This window comes from Malus sylvestris, chromosome 1 (genome assembly GCF_916048215.2).
Source record: "Malus sylvestris chromosome 1, drMalSylv7.2, whole genome shotgun sequence".
NCBI lineage: Eukaryota > Viridiplantae > Streptophyta > Magnoliopsida > Rosales > Rosaceae > Malus > Malus sylvestris.
The window spans coordinates 9,105,001-9,122,798 of NC_062260.1; positions in this window are offsets into that span (position 1 = coordinate 9,105,001).

Consider the following 17,798-nt stretch of genomic DNA (forward strand, 5'->3'; position numbering starts at 1 on the left):
AGCTGCCATTGTAGCAGTGCAAATAGAGGCCCAATTGGAGAACCAAAGAGGCCGGCCCTAGCGCAGTCAACACGGATCAAGTTGACCTGAATCCGCTCCCATGACCCAGATCCGTGACTCCTAGCGCCCATACAAGCCTATATTTGGCTATTTCGAACCATTTTTCGACGTTTCGGACCCATTTTTTGACATTTCGGACCTTTTTTGGTGTTTTTATGCAGATTTGGCTCATTGAAGCTCAAATCTCGTAATCAGACTCCATTACACTTCCACTACTCAAGGAGACGCATATCGTCCAAGCTCTCCAACCCAAATGGCGAACAACACTTGTCTCGACAAGGCATAGAGTTGACATACTCCCTCGTACAGCAGACGACATTGGTGAATCAGCTTTTGCAGTGCACTAGGATGCAACGTTCCCCAGACGAGGTGTCCTGAAGTAGGACAAGGGCAGACGACGAACCTCTCCAACAGCGTCCTAGCAAGCAGCCACTCGACCAGACACGAACCAAGCGTTCTGACAGTGTACACTCCTGACTAAGCCCCCGAGATAGCGTATACTTTCGTCTTAACATGCAGTAAGTGTGCACTTTCGGCTAGGCCTATGGATGAGCATATACTCACGGTTGGGACCACACTTCGATAATCAACATGAGCAACCTTCCAGGTGAAGTGTTCATTAGCCGCTAGACCTGCAAGGAGCATCCTCCACCTCACATCAGAGTAGGCAGCACGACGGGCGGAGAGAAACAGTCACTCAATCTGACTCAAGTTCAACTAATAGCCTGCGGGAAATTCGCTCGCCTGCTAGAAACGTACCACATACACCGCAACCGCAACATAGACGAGTCGAACACATAGAAGAGCAACCTAAATTAGTAGGTCACGATCGAAGGCAGCCGAGAGCTCCACAACCCCCAATAAAGGAAAATTTAGGAAGAAGTATAGAGGCTCTTGACCGAGCAATTGCACAATTTCCAACGCAACGAGGTCATTGACAAGGCACTATGACAGGAGATGACCAACATAAACAGGTCATCTTTCACATACGAGATCGGGCAAGCAGAGGCTCCACGCAAGTTCACCATGCCACATTTTGCATCTTTCAAAGAAAATAGAGACCCAAAGAGGCACCTAAAACACTACCATAGCGCAATGATCCTTTGTCAGAACAGTGATGCTCTCATGTGCAAAATATTTGCCACCACTTTACAAGGTGAGGCACAAGATTGGTTTTACACCATGCCGCCACAATCCATCTGGAGTTTTGATGAGCTTTCTTTGGTTTTCACCAAGGAGTATTCATCATATCGCTCAATCAAGAAGAAGTCCGACCATTTGTTCAACGTGAAGAAGAACCCAAATGAGTAACTCCGCGACTATGTAAAGAGATTCAAAGCAGAGAAGGCAAAGGTAGTCAGATGCAACAACTCGATAGCCAATGCAGCCTTGCTTCGCAGACCACCTGCTGTTTGGATAATTGATCATGAAAAAAGATCTAACTCTGGCAGACTTTTTTCGCTCTGGTAGAAAAGCATACATTTAAGGACAAGGCACACCGATGCACATTCAAGGCAAATCTGAGCGATCTTGAATTTAAAGTCCCCCACTACTCTGAAAGAGATTCAAGGTCAGACCAGACAAGAAGCTGCACTCAACCATTTACCCTTGCGATCCACCAATCAATGTGAGCCATTTTTCGACTCAATTGAAATAGAGCAACAATACGAAAAAAATGACGAGTGCAAGAAAGCATTCAAAGACTTGAAGAAGTACCTAAAATCACATCCCTACTATCCAAACCGGAAGCAGCTGAGGACTTATTTACATGCTTGATGGTATCTGAAGCAGCAATAAGCTCTACCCTAATACGAGAAGAGTTGAAGGCTCGATTACCTATATTCCACAGTTCAAAAGCTTTCCTTGATGCGAAAACTAGCTACCAGAAATTCAAAAACTAACTTTGGTGACATTTGTTGCAACCCGGAAGCTCAAATTATACCTTCAGACGCAAGCAGTCATCCTTATGACGTATTCATTCACCCAATCCAGACGTGCGACGATAAAGGCAAAGACACTGGCGGATGCAAAGTTTTCTGATGAAAGCAACAACTCAGCCCAAAAGGTGCACCAAGGGAAAACGAACACTAGAATGACACGCTCGGAATCAAGTTTTATCCTCGTAGCCCTAAAAGATTTTACTTATGAGAAACATGTACCTGCAGTTGAGCACCACCTCCTGCTGCACGTCACCCGACCTTAGCTGACCCTTGTTCTATAATTCAGCTCTAGAGTGGCCCAATACCAGCAGTTGAGCACCACTTCCTGCTGCACATCACACGGCCCCAACCTACCCTTACTCCACAATTTAGCTCTAAAGTGGCCTAATACTGGCAGTTAAGCATCTCCAGCTGCGTGTAACATGGCCCCAGCTCCACGGCTCCCTACTACGCCAACATGTCTAACCTAGGCAATGCAACAGAGCGACCCAATGATGCCTTGAAGGCAACTAAGCACGCCCTAGCCACATCTGCTTCACCCAATGAAGATTTCTGGCATTTCCACGTCGACGGTGCATCCAACTACAAAGGCTCGAGAGTAGGCGTGGTCCTTGTCACCCCAAACAGTTCGATGCTCAAGCAGGCAATCACTCTAGGTTTCAAAGCATCTAATGATGAAGCACAGTATAAAACCCTATTAGCAGGACTCCGAATGGTAAAAGACTTGGCTGTGAAAAAGCTTGTAATTCATTCTGATTCCTAGTTGATCACCACCCAGACTATTGGGGAGTACACAGGAAAACATTTGAAGATGGTGCAATACCTAGAGAAGGTAGGAAAGTAACTTGAGGCGTTTCAGACTTACACCTTCACCCAAATTCTGTCGGTAGACAACGCCCAAGCGAACGCGCTGATCAGCCTAGGCTCTGCCCTCAACCACTAACTAAAACGCTCAATTCCAGTGGAGTATCTAGACAAGCCAAGCATAGAGGCGAATCCAGCAGCCGAGGTGTCACAAGTTAGTACAACTCCAAACAAGCAAGATTCCATTATAAACTACCTGGTTAATGGCACACTCCCTATAGAAAGATTGGAGTCTAAAAAGCTCTAAACAAAGGCAGCACGCTACTACAAAGACGTCATTCTCGTACGAAGATACTACACTGGACCACATCTCCGCTGTTTAGCGCCTCCCGACGACCTAAATGTTCTAAGCTCAATCCACGAACGCTTTTATGGAAATCATTCTGGATGCTGATTCTTAGAACAAAAGGCTTTTAACGCAGGCTACTACTGGCCTACTATGCATCAAGATGCTAAAGAGATTAGTATAAAAGTACGATCACTGCCTCCACTACAAGTCGGTACCAGCATTGCCTGCCAACGAACTACACCCGTAGACGATTCTTTGTTCGTTCAAGCAGTGGGCAATCAACTTGGTAGGGTCAATGTTGCCCATTAATGGGGGCAGATACAGGATGATCATGGTAACTGACTACTTCACCAAATAGGTACAACCACAACTCAGATGGACATAGAACGCTTCATGTTCATGCCAAAACATCCAATAAGACGATTCTTGATTGCCTCAAGAAATCCCTCTCCAACAAAAAGGGAAAATGGCCAAATAAACTTCCCAGATATCTATGGTTGTATCGCACAAGCAAACAATGAGCAACCGATAAGACTTTTTTCTCTTTGGAATTTGGTTCAAAAGCAATCATTCCTCCCAATGTCATCGTGCCAAGTATCAGCACTCTACTGCCAAGCGTCGAGCATAACAAAAAGGAGATGGCCATAAGCTTAGATTTGGTAAAGAAGAAATGCGAGCAGACCATCACCCGCATCGCAGCCTACCAGCAACAACTTCTCTCCAGCTACAATACAAGGGCCAAGATCCGACAGTTCCAGCCCAGAGATCTAGTCCTAAGAAAAGCCTTCATCACTGCCCGCAGAGAATGCTCCAAAAAGATGGATCTCATCTGGGAAGGTACATACAAGATCAGCAAAGTAGGCAGTAAGGGTAGGTACACTATCGCAACCATGAACCACAAAAAGATCAAAAAGCAATGGAACATCTACAATATGAAGAAGTACCATGTGTGACCTCCCGCTTCATCAAGGGCCGAAAACTCAAGCAACTCAATAGGCACCACCTTGTGAGTCGAGGATTATCTAGTTGTTATGTAGTCTCTACTTTACAGGTGAATTTTCGTTCTTTTCGCTCGTTTTTCAATGAGGAATTCAAAAGTAATTTACAACATGGGAGGATAAACCAATTCCCCGACACCCACATGGGTCAACTCTCCAATGCGGAAGGATAAACTCTACACTCCGAATATCCAGACGTCGATGAGTCAGGTTGCCCTAGTGTAACAAGGTGTACGATGGCTTGCGCCAGGATTCCTAGAAGTAATCATAATGGTCTTTTTCAAGGCTTAGCTAACTGAAGGATTTTGGGTCTCGTAGCCTAATCCGTGAGGAACTGGGCCTCAAAGACAGAGGAAGCACATTACGCAGTACGCCCTGTAGACGCCTGCCCTGAAACCCTAAAGTTGCTACTGAGTGCACCAAGGTAGCCTACGGTTTCTAAAAGATTGCATGCGTTTGCCCTTTGAGCAGTGAGCCGCGCTAAACTTATACAACCACACATTTTTGTGAAAGGTTAAACAAGTTAGCATGCATAAATGAAGCTTTATCCACCGCCAACATGCTATGCAGCCGAGTGTGGAATGATCATTTAGATCTACACTAATTCCTAAAGTGTTGTGATACTTGTTACACAACCCACGAAATTGGTTACATGAAAATCAATGAGTTTTCTTGAACCTTTGCTTACAAAATTCCATACAACCGCGTACTTTTGATACAAAAGGTTTGCGAATTTCATAACCCAAAAATCTTTAGTACATTGTGATGCAAGCCACACAGCTCAAAGGATTGAAGAAAGCCAAAGTTAACAACAAATGGGTTACGCGGACTCGTCTGCTTCTGTAAGTAAGGCGTTTGGCTGCCAGCTCTATGGCTAATAACTTTGGAAAATTCTACACCAAACCTATGGTTGCATAGGCTATGTGGGTCTGTCTGCTTACAAAAAAGTAGCACGCCTGCCGCTGGTTTATAAGTTAAAGGTTGGGCATGAACAAAAGAAGCGAAGATGAAGAAAAGTGAAAGGAGCAAGTTTATTAAATTTTCTAGCAAAATTAATAAATAAATAACAAAGGCCGAAAGAGTTCAAGCAAAGCAAAGCAAAAAAAGCAACAAGAAAAACAAAGAAAATCCTAAAGGCTTACCTAAAAAACTACTCTTCAGCAGCTTGGACATCCCACGATTACTCAGCCGCCACACCTTTAGCATTCGCGACGCTCTCAAAAGCTGCATCATCCAGTGCTTCACCCCCAACTACCCTAGCCTGGGCATCAACTTCTCTGACTACTTCACCAATAGAAGCCTCAAAAGTAAAGGCAAGAATGTCTATCGGAGAAATAGAAAAGGTGTCGAAGTCTTTCCCAACAAACTCAAAGTCAGACGGCCTATCAAAGAGATGATCCACATAGCCCAGCTTGTAGAAATTAGCCTGACTTTGAACAAGTGAAGCCTCGAGCCCAATTTTCTCACCCTTCAGCTGTTTATTCTCCTCGAGTAGACCAACATGGATGCGTTGCAGCTCATCCACTTCCTTCCTTAATTTTTTGTTGATCTTCAGTGCACCTTGGAGTTCCAACACTTAAGGTTCAAGCTTATCGACGACCTTCTTGAAGTAGATCACTTGATTATAAGCAGCAATCCAATATTCATTCTTTGCATAAGCAGCAGAACGAAGCTTAGAATCGCCACACTCGAGATCTTGAATCTAAGGTATGTAACAACCAATCTTTTTCTCAACCACAAGCCTCTTGACAATAAGCAAACCCTCATGAACAGCGAAGAAAGTCTTTGATTTTTTCTCAACCAGCATCTCTTGAGCAAGCGAAGAAGATCTCTTCTTTCCACGTTCATTCATAATAGGTTCCACGATAGTGATCGGACGAGCCAATGCATCTGCCTTGATCCTTTTTATCTCCTCCCTTGGGAGCAGCTCATCTTTCTCTCGGCGAAGAGAACTAAGCAGCCAACGTCATTCATGGTACTTAACGGGATAGCTCAACCCATGTTGGTTTTTCCCTCATTTTTTCTCTTGGACCAGCAGGTAGGAGGCATGCATGCCCAGCATTCCAGCAGCCCATGAGGCCCGTGACCTCATCATTTCTCTCAATGGCCTACCTAGCCCACATTAGGTCCAAAAGTCTAAAAGACATAAGCCAAGCTGAGCAGCCCAAGCAGTGGTCCCTGCCACAACACTCATCAGCCCATGTCAAGTCAACTCTTGGCCACTGCCAGCTGACGTGCCGCACCACCCTGACGATTACCCCACGACAGCACTATTGAAGAAGAAGATAAGGAAAATTAAATTTTTCTTACCTCAGTGTGGCGCATAGAAGACAAAGAAAGCAACAAAAGACGATCATTTGCATGGGCAAGTGTAGAAGATTTCTAGGGGAGGGGGAACAAATATCCTCTGGCTTTCTCTCTCTTGTAAAGTAGAATAAATTACTCTCTGAAGGTAATTTAATCATCTGCTTAAGGTAGACTTAAATAGACTTTAGAAGTGATTTATTTCCGTTTCCTAGAAGGATATAATTTCCAATTAAAAATGGAATCTACATCAAAATAGGAAACAATCCTATGTTTCCTAAAGCAAGAGAATATCTCTACACCTACTACCCTTTCCTGCGAGCAACCCAATAGGCGTGGGGGTATTTGTGGAGCAAAAAATAATCAAGAAAATTATGGATGCGACACGTGGACTTTTGAGTGAAAAAGACAAAATTACCCTTAAGTCACACCGAGATTCCCACACGCATGCAACAGACGATAACGGCTTAATCGAGGTCAAAGGTGATCAAAATGGTATTTATTCAAAACCCTCTCATCATTCGTCATCAAATTCTCACCACAAGGTAACTCCAAATTATTCTCTTCAAATTGGGATTAATTACCAAATTAATTGCAAGATATTATGTCAAATAATATCTTGCAATTAGAGCAAGAATTCCACCATAAGTGGCCGGTCCCTTTTTCACTTAAGTTGCTTCGAAAGCAAGCTCGTATTGCCATTATGAGGATAAGTTTCTCACACTACATCATAATTGGTTTTTTTTGCAGCGAATAAAGAGCACCGTAAATGGTTATTCACAGCGTGAGCCCCCAAGCAATAAAAGCCCATGTCATAAAAGATGTTTTGTCCAATACGACATTCTCTAGTAGCCGTGAATAATTTAAGCAAGACACGTCGTAAATGCACTTTAAGGTGTGCCTTGCGTATTACATACGGCATCAATGAAGTGTCGTAATACTGCAAAAACAATTACGGCATACCTGTGTGCCGTAATTTATATTTGATACAACGTTTGTTGAATGTCGTAATACTGTGAAACAATTACGCCATACGTCGTACATCGTAAACGAAGACTAACATCAACAATTAATAATGATTTTGCATACATTTATTTTAATTTTAATTTTTAATTAATATATATAAGAATCGACAAAATTACACATTTACTATAATACAATAATTTCATAAATAATCATATTGTCAAAATGTATTACAAGTTGAACAAAGCTAAGGCCAATATCAAACTACACTTGAAATAGCAAATAGGCCTCTAATAACAAAGAAATTTGTCACTTGAAAGACTTCATTTTTCCTTGAACACCTCTAAACGAAGTCCTTTGAAAGTGAAATACTGCTCCTAATGCTTGACCCACACTAATTGCTATCTCTATCTGCATAGACATAAGCACATGGAGTAAAAGAAAATATAGTGTACTGCTATATGTAGAAATACATATTTAATCTCAAGTAAGAAAAGTGATACTGAAAGAAAACCTAATCATTGTCATACAAACCTAAATCCCAAATTATGCCTTCACGGTTTTATTGTTTTACACTCATACATGTATCAAATGACTAAAATATACACAAATTATGCCTTTACAATTTTATTGTTTCCTATAACCTGCATAAAAATCATATACTTGTGAGTAGATAAATTTATGAGTCTCTAACATTTCACGCATGAAGAACTGATGCGGCAAGTAGAAGATTAGATATTTGATTAGTGGATATGGTTATAAATTAAGATATCCCCAAAAAATCTAAGGTAAGACTCACTGTTTTTTGACCTAGTGGCTTGTTGTTATCAATTTCCATCAAAGTTAGCCATTTATCTAGTTTTTTGATCTTAATATATTACAAATTCAACATCAACAAAAGCACCAACAAATTTCTTTTTTTTTTCATTTCTTTTTGTTCCATTTTCTTCAATCCAATCAACTTTCTTGGGAACTAAAACAAAAGGAGAGAAAGAGGGAGTTCCCAACCTATCTCAACTTCGTCTTTGGAAACTAGGCGCTGGGAACGTATATAGTTCCCAACCAAGATACTCTAACTAGTCAAAGGAGATGGATTCGATTGGTAAGTTAAGAGCTAGTCAAAACAAAATGTTAACTTAGAAATTGATAAAGACTTTAATACTAATAAAATTAAGTACAAACTTTTCCACTCGTTATCGCTGCATTTGCAACCTCTTCGTTTAAAAACTCCCCGAAGACTTGAATCTACCTGAAAATTGTAAAAAGAAATAGAATAAATAAGTGAATATAAATCATACCAAAGGAACTCAATCAAATTATCATTTTTATCCAATAGTACAAACTAAACAAAGAACTACACTACTACTATAACAGACTCATAGAGTACTAGGCTAAGCAACAAAGTCAATAATTTAAGTACTAGGCTAAGCCCCAGTGTTATTCTACTACTACAACATACTCACATATTATTTGGATTTTCAAAATAGATTATTTGGATTGCAGTATCATTGTAAGTCTCTAACATCTCCATCTCCTTTGCAAAAGTAAAACCTTGCTGAGCACCCTATGTGACCTGGAGGTCCTGAACATGCATACAAAGAAGCCCAAGTCACTTTGCAATCCCAACCAAATCACACACAGAGAGCAAAACTAACAAATCCCCAACACCATAATTAAAACTCTTCAAAATTCTGAAATAAAACCAAGTCTGAAACTGAAAATCAAGAGTTTGCACTATAATTCTAGAATTATCTGTTCCTTATGATAACTTGTAAACTGAAAATCAAAAGCCGTGATTTTGTATTCGCTGAATAAAGAACAAGCACTAAGTGGTTACTAATTGACAAAGTGTCTTACTGTCAGCACTTAAAATAACAAAACCCTAATTTTGCACTCAAATTGCAAAAAATTAAACAAATTATAATTAACATTTGATTCCAGAATTGACCAAATCCAAATCCCTAAATCTGGAAAACCCCAATTTATTTCAATCTTAAATCCCTAACTTCATACCTTATTTGGAACATGGATGGTGGTCAGGAGCCAGGACCGTCAAGTGAAGGTGAAAATTTGCATTCACAAATTGGTGCTTTCATTGAGAGTCTTGATTCACAAGCTCGAAGAAGACTCTCGCATTCAAGGTTTCTCATTTCTTGTTCATTTGTAGATTTTTCGTACGTTTTTATTCCTAGCATTTTTTTTACAAAGCTCTTTGAATAAAGGTAAAAGAAAAGTACAATGACTAGAAATTTAGAAACCACACCGAATGGAATTTCCTACGTTCAAGGATTTGGACCAAGTGATGGAGATCGTGACGTAGCCCTACCACGATGATCCATGAGGCTCAACGCAATGATGAGTGGAGCGGCAACACCCCCACAGAACACCACTGTGGTAGCCACCAAGGTAGTAACCACGACAGCGGCCCTTGGCGAGCCCACTACCCACAGTGAGCAAGCCACTTCGCAGCAACAGGCCCAAGCCTATGCCACAAGGCAGCCAACCCACATTCAACAGGCCCACGGCACTGCAATGGCAGCTGAGGCCCAAGCAGTTGCAGCAATAGGAGCAGCCCAGCACTTGTAAGCCCAACGCACTCCAAAGCCGAGCCCAAGACCCGAAGGCCCAAGTCGCGTAAAGGGAAGCCCAGCGTCCATGCACTCCAGCAGCCTAGCCCGCTCCCACGGTCCGATCGATGCATAGGACCTGGCCCACTCCTGCAGTCCAACCAGAGGTCCGGCCCATTACCGTGGCTTGTTGAGTAGCCCAAGCTGGTCAAAGACTGGTTTAACCATCCCAACTTCATATTTCTGGATCAACGATTGAATCGGGGACATTTTCAACCATTTCTTCACATATTTGACATATCCCAACTCAAATCTCTCACCCAAAGTCCATCACACTTCCACCACTCAATAAGACGCATACCGTCTAAGCTCTTCTAACCCAAATGGCGATCAAGTCATAGAGTTGACAAGCGCCCTCACGTAGTAGACGACCTTGGTGAATTAGCTCTTATAGCATACCAAGATGCAGCGTGCCCCACACAAGGTGTCCTGAAGTAAGACAAGAGCAGATGGCGAACCTCTCCAACAACGTCTTGGCAAGCAACCCCTCGACAAGCCATAGACCGAGCATTCGAGTAGTTGATGAGTCAAAATTATTTATATATTTCACCCTATTCTTAGTGTAATTTGATAATTATTTTGGTAGAATTTTGATAATTTGCTTTATATTTTCAACATAGGACATTCAACTTCCTCTGGAGCAAAATGTGACTAAACGGATGAATTTTGGAGTAATTCAAATTGGAGGACGTTCGTGTGTTCCTTAGCTTGTTCTTGTCAAAATATCAGAAATTTCTACCAGGTGGTTATTTTCTGGAGATTAAATGAATGAGCAGTGTGCGTTGTTGGAAAGTGACGTTTATGAGCTTAAACAGCGTTTTTGGAGCCCAAGATGACTTCGGATGGGTTCGTGGCCTCTGGAGAGTGTTCAACATAGTCAAAACTTTGGATCCAGCTATTTTGGGCCAGTTTTGGAGATGATTTGGGTCCAAAACGTGGCTGTGCAAGATTTTGGGCGAATTTACCAAGTCAATTTAGGATTTCGTTTCCTATTTTATTTTAATTTATTAGTTTCCTAGTCTTATTCTAAGACCTTTTATTAGGAGGATTTTATTTAGAGTAGTATAAATAAGCCTTTTGGCAGACCTAGGGTTTTTTTTTTTTTTTTTTTTTTCGCGAGAGAGAGAGAGAGAGAGAACGCATGCAAATTTTTGGACAGAAGATTTTGGGCAAAGCTTAGAGATTTCGAGACTTTTACTTTGAAGGTGTTTTCACTCTTTTTTCTATTTCAATAAAGACTTTATGATTTTTATTATGAATATATGAAACTAATTTTCTTTTGCTAGGGTGAGGCCATGATCCTTAGCAAGAATATGTAATCTCTTCTTAATTTGCTTATGATTTCATGCATGCAAGTTTTGAATTGTTAATCACCGATTTAAACTATCTATTTGTCTTAGTAATCCGCGACCATTAGGATATTTAGAAAAGTAATTTGATGCAATTTTGGCGGAGGGCTGTCCCAAAAATTGACTAAGGCTTCTTGTGGTTAATATGTGTAACCTCTTAGGATGGACGACACGTTTTAAGGGTTATATGGTTTTCCAAAGGGTTTTCACAAAACTTAATGAGTCTTGCATGTTCACATTCAATCTGGACACCACAGACGGGTTGCATGTTAGATATACGTTCTATGTTGGAGGTTCTAAGTAGGATATGCTCTAGGAAAACCTAACCTTCAAAATATGCATGTACGGTTCATAAGTAATTAGGAGAGTTACATAGGATTGTTAGGGTGACGGCGGAACCTTATTGCCTTGTCACTTTGATTTTAAAAATTGTTTCTTTCTCCTTCTTTAAAATTGCATTTTTTAAGTAATCTTTATAATTAAATTCGTTTTTCTTAATTTAGGTCATTAAATTACCTTTTTCTAAAATTTGTTCTAAATAATTAGTTAAGAATTGATTTGGCGTTAATCTATTTAAATTAATCCTTGTGGAGAACGACCTTGCTTGAGCCAACTATACTATGATAATCTTGTTTCTCTTGCAAGTATTTTAGGTGTTCTTAACCCTTTTGCGCAGGTGGTAAAAATCCTATCAAGAAATTGGCGCCGCTGCTGGGGATTGATTTTATATAGATTTTTGTTTATCTTTTTCTCAATTAATTATTCCCGTATATAATAAAATAAAATAAAAATTGATTTCGTTAATTTTATTTTATTTTATCTTCTCTTCTGCAGATTGTGCATTGCATGGTTTGTACCAGATCACAAAAACAACAACTTGCAGATTTTGATTCAGAACTTGAACGAACAACTTGACAAAGACGTAGAAAGAAGAATTTGCAGTGGGAACCTTCATTGCAGGAAACAATTTTGCATAACCTGTTTACTGGGGTTTTGGATAGCACACAGGTTATGGCATTTGTTCTACCAACAGCGGGATAACCACTGAGGGAATCCCTGGCAGCTCATGCCACAGAGGTGCCAAGCTACATTACCTATCATGAAGTTGAAGATGGGTCAACGTTTGAGATACGACATCATATGTTGGAGATCTTGCCCTCTTTTCACGGTTTGTCAACAGATGATCCTAACATGCATCTAACTAAATTTCTAATGGGGTGCAAAAACATTTTGGTGAGAGGATTTTCAGCAGAATCTATCAAACTCAGACTTTTTCCGTACACTTTGAAGGATGGTGCAAGAAAATGGTTACTCACAGTTCCATCTGGAAGCATTACTTCGTGGAACCAACTCAGTGCTGCGTTTTTAAGCAAATACTACCCAGCTTCAAAAACACTTGATATGTGCACTCAAATTTTAACATTTGCTCATAAACAAAATGAAGCAATTCATGAAGCATGGAAACGTTACAAGGATCTGCTTAGGAAATGTCCACATTTAGGCATTAATGGTGACACTCAAATGAATTTATTTTACAGAGGGCCGAATTTGACTACTAAGACTCTTGTTAATGCTTCTTGTGGAGGAACATATTCAAACAAAAATGCACTGCAAGCGTATCAATTGTTTGAGAACATGGCGACAAAATCTCAACAATGGGCAGTTGTTGTACCTCAGACCAAGGGTGTTTTTGAGATGTCCAGTGGCTCACCTCATGTATCTACACAAATAGAAATGATGGAGAAAAAGTAACAAAATTTTGATGCAAAATTTGACATGCTTTTACAAAGAATGGCAGCACCTGTGTAGCAGGTTGCTCATCTGGAGCAAAATGTGACCAAACAGACGTATTTTGGAGTGATTCAAATTGGAGGACGTTCATGTGTTCCTTAGCTTGTTCGTGTCAAAATCTCAGCAATTTCTACCAAGCAGTTATTTTCTAGAGATTAAATGGAGCAGTGCGCATTGCTAGAAAGTGACGTTTCTGAGCTTAAACTGCATTTTTGGAGCCCAAGATGACTTCAGATGGGTTCGTGGCCTTCTAGAGAAGTGTTCAGAACAGTCAAAACTTTAGTTCCAGTTATTTTGGGCCAGTTTTGGAGATGATTTGGGTCCAAAACGTGGCTGTGCAAGATTTTGGGCGAATTTACCAAGTCAATTTAGGATTATGTTTCCTATTTTATTTTAATTTATTTAGTTTCCTAGTCGTATTCTAAGACCTTTTATTAGGAGGATTTAATTTAGGGTAGTATAAATAAGCCTTTTGGAACACCTAGGGTTTTTTTTAGAGAGAGAGAGAGAGAACGCATGCAAATTTTTGGAGAGAAGATTTTGGGCAAAGCTTAGAGATTTCGAGACTTTTACTTTCAAGGTGTTTTCACTCTTTTTCAATTTCAATAAAGACTTTATGATTTTTATTATGAATATGCATAACTAATTTTCTTTTGCTAGGGTGAGGCCATGATCCTTAGCAAGAATATGTAATCTCTTCTTAATTTGCTTATGGATTCATGCATGCAAGTTTTGAATTGTTAATCACCGATTTAAACTATCTATTTGTCTTAGTGATTCGCAACCATTAGGATATTTAGAAAAGTAATTTGATGCAATTTTGGCAGAGGGTTGTCCCAAAAATTGACTAAGGCTTCTTGTTGTTAATATGTGTAACCTCTTAGGATGGACGACACGTTTTAAGGGTTATATGGTTTTTCAAAGGGTTTTCACAAAACTTAATGAGTCTTGCATGTTCACATTCAGTCTGGACACCACGAACAGGTTGCATGTTAGATATACGTTCTATGTTGGAGGTTCCAAGTAGGATATGCTCTAGGAAAACCTAACCTTCAAAATATGCATGTATGGTTCATAAGTAATTAGGAGAGTTACATAGGGTTGTTAGGATGACAGCGGAACCCTAGTGCTTTGTCACTTTGATTTTAAAAATTGTTTCTTTCTCCCTCTTTAAAATTGCAGTTTTTAAGTAATCTTTTTAATTAAATTCTTTTTTCTTAATTTAAGTCATTAAATCACCTTTTTCCAAAATTTTGTTCTAAATAATTAGTTGAGAATTGATTTGGCGTTAATCTATTTAAATTAATCCTTGTGAAGAACGACCTTACTTGAGCCAACTATACTACGACAATCTTGTTTCTCTTGCAAGTATTGTAGGTGTTTTTAACCCTTTTGCGTAGGTGGTAAAAATCCTATCAACAGTGTACACTCCCGACTGGGCCCCTGAGATAGCATATATTCCCGTCTTAGCTCGCAAAGGAGCATGCACTCTCGATTAGTCCCACTGACTAGCATACATTTACAATTGAGGCCACACTCCAATATTCAACATGAGCAACCTTCTAAGCGAAGTGTTCATTCACGGCTAGGCCTGCAAAGAGCGTTCTCAACCTCACATCGGAGTTGGCAGCAAGACGAAAGGAAAAAAGCAAACACACAATACAGCTCAAGTTCAACCGGTAGGCTACGAGTAATTCGCTCACCTGCTAAGAACATACCACATGCACCGCAACTGTGGCATAAACGAGCCGAACACATGGAAGAGCAGCCTAGACCAGTAGATCACGACCGGGGGCAGCCAAGAGCTCTGTTACCCCCAACAAAGGCAAATCCAGGAAGAAGTAGAGAGGCTCATGACCTAGAGATTGCGTGATTTCCTACATAACAAGGTCACTGACAAGGCACTACAATGGGACATAACCAACATAAACAGGTCACCCTTCACGGATGAGATTGAGCATGCAAAGCCTCCATGCAAGTTCAACATACCACGTTTCACATCCTTCAAAAGGGATGGAGACCTGGAAAAACACCTAAAACACTACTAAAGCACGATGATCCTCTATCGAAACAACAACAATCTCATGTGCAAGATATTCGCCACCACTCTACAAGGCAAGGTGCAAGATTGGTTCTACACCCTACCGCCACAATCCATCCAGAGTTTCAACGAACTTTCTTTGGTTTTCACCAAAGAATTTACATCATTTCCCTTGATCAAGAAGAAGTCCGACCACTTGTTTAACGTCAAGAAAAACCCAAAGAAGTAGTTTCACGACTATGTGAAAAGGTTTAAAGCAGAGAAGGCAAAGATAGTCGGATGCAATGACTCGATAGCTAGTGCAGCCTTCCAAAAAGGACTCCCAGCAGACCACCTGTTGTTCAGAGAATTGATCATGAAAGAAGAACTAACTCTGGCGGACTCTTTCGCTCTGACAGAAAAGCATGCACTTTGGGACGAGGCTCGCCGATGCACATTCAAGGTAAATCCGAGCGATCTTGAATATGAAGTCCCCCACTACTCTAAAGGAGATTCAAGGTCTGACTAGACAAACAGCCGTACTTAACCGTTTACCCTTACGGTCCACCGATCAACGTGAGCCTTTTTTTTTACTCAATTAAAAAAGAGCAACAAGATGAATAAAACGACGAGTACGAGAAAGCATTCAAAGACTTGAAGAATTACCTGACATCACCTCCCTACTATCCAAACTGTAAGCAACACATAACTTATTTACATGCTTAACGGCATCTAAAGCAGCAATAAGCTCTACCCTCATACGAGAAGAGTTGGGGGCCCAACTACCTATATTCCACAGTTCAAAAGCTTTTCTCGATGTGGAAACCAGCTACCATAAATTCAAAAGCTAACTTTGGCGACAGTTGTTGCAACCCTGAAGCTCAAGTTATACCTTCAGACGCAAGCAGTCATCCTCATGATGCACTATTCTGCCCAATCCATATGCGCGACGATAAAGATGCAGACGCTAACAAATGCAAAAGTACCTAGAGAAAGTACAAAAGTAACTTGAGGAATTTCATATTTACACCCTCACTCAAGTTTCACGGGCAGACAACGCCCACACAAACACGTTATCCAGCCTAGGCTTCGCCCTCGACCACCAACTCAAATGCTCTGTTCCAGTGGAATATCTAGACAAACCAAGCATAGAGGTGGAGCCAGTAGCCGAGGGTCACAAGTTAGTACAACTCCAAACTGGCAAGATTACATTATAGACTACTTAGCTAATAGCACACTCCCTATGGAAAGATTGGAGTCTAGAAAGCTTCAAACAAAAGCAACACGTTACTACTTATGGAACAACATTCTCGTCCGAAGATCCTACACTTGACCATATCTCCGCTGCTTAGAGCCTTCTGAAGACCTAAAGGTTCTAAGTTCAATCTCCGAAGGTGTTTGTGGAAATCACTCCAGAGGCCAATCCTTAGCATAAAAGGCTCTTAACGCAGGTTATTACTGGCCTATTATGCATCAAGACACTAAGAACTTAATACAAAATTGCGACCACTGCCAACGCTACAAACTGGTACCAGTATTGCCTGCCAACAAACTACACCCGCAGACGAGTCCTTGGCCGTTCATGCAGTGGGTAATCGAAAACAGTGGAACGCCTACAATATAAGGAAGTAGGCTGTAAGGGTAGTTACACACTCACCATCGTGAACAACAAAGAGATAAAAAACAGTGGAACGCCTACAATCTAAAAAAGTACCATGCGTGACATCCCATTACATTAAAGCCCGAAGAATCAAGCAACTCGTTGGGCACCACCTCGCAAGCCAATGACTATCCAATTGTTATGCAGTTCCTACCTTATAGCTAAGTTTTCGTTCATTTCACTCATTTTTCAATGAGGAATTTAGAAGCAATCTACAACTTGGCTCGAATGCATGCTTACAAAAACTAATCACTATTGCATTTCAAAAGAAAACTCCTCCCTTCTTAGGGACTTATCGCATAAATTGCACCCCCTGGGGACCAACCATGCTCTCCAGTGCGAGAGGGTAAACTAACTCCTCGACACCCATATGGGTTTGCTCTCCAATGTGGGAGGATAAACTTTACACTCCGAATATCGAGATGTGGATGAGTCAGGCTACCCTTGTATAACTAGGTGCATGATGGCTCGCACCGGGATTCCTAGAAGTAGCCACAATGGTCCTTTCAAGGCTTAGCTAACTGAAGGATTTTGGGTCTCTTGGCCTAATCCGTGGGGAACCGAGCCTCAGATACGGAGGAGGCACATTACGCAATACGCCCTATGGACGGCTACCCTGGAACACTAAAGCTGCTATTGAGTGCACTAAGGTAGCTTACAGTTTCCAGAAGACTACCTACGGCTTGCCCTTTAAGCAGTAAACTGCACCAAACGTATATAACCGCTCATTTTTTATGAAAGGTTAAATAAGCTAGAGTGCATATATGAAGTTTTATCCACTATCGACATGTTACGCAGTTGATAAGCTTCACCTCTGCCAATGCTGAATGATCATTTAGATCTACACTAATTCCTAAAGTGTTGTGATACTTACTACGCAACCCACAAAATTGGTTATATAAAAGTAAGAAGGTCTTGTTTACGAAATTCCAT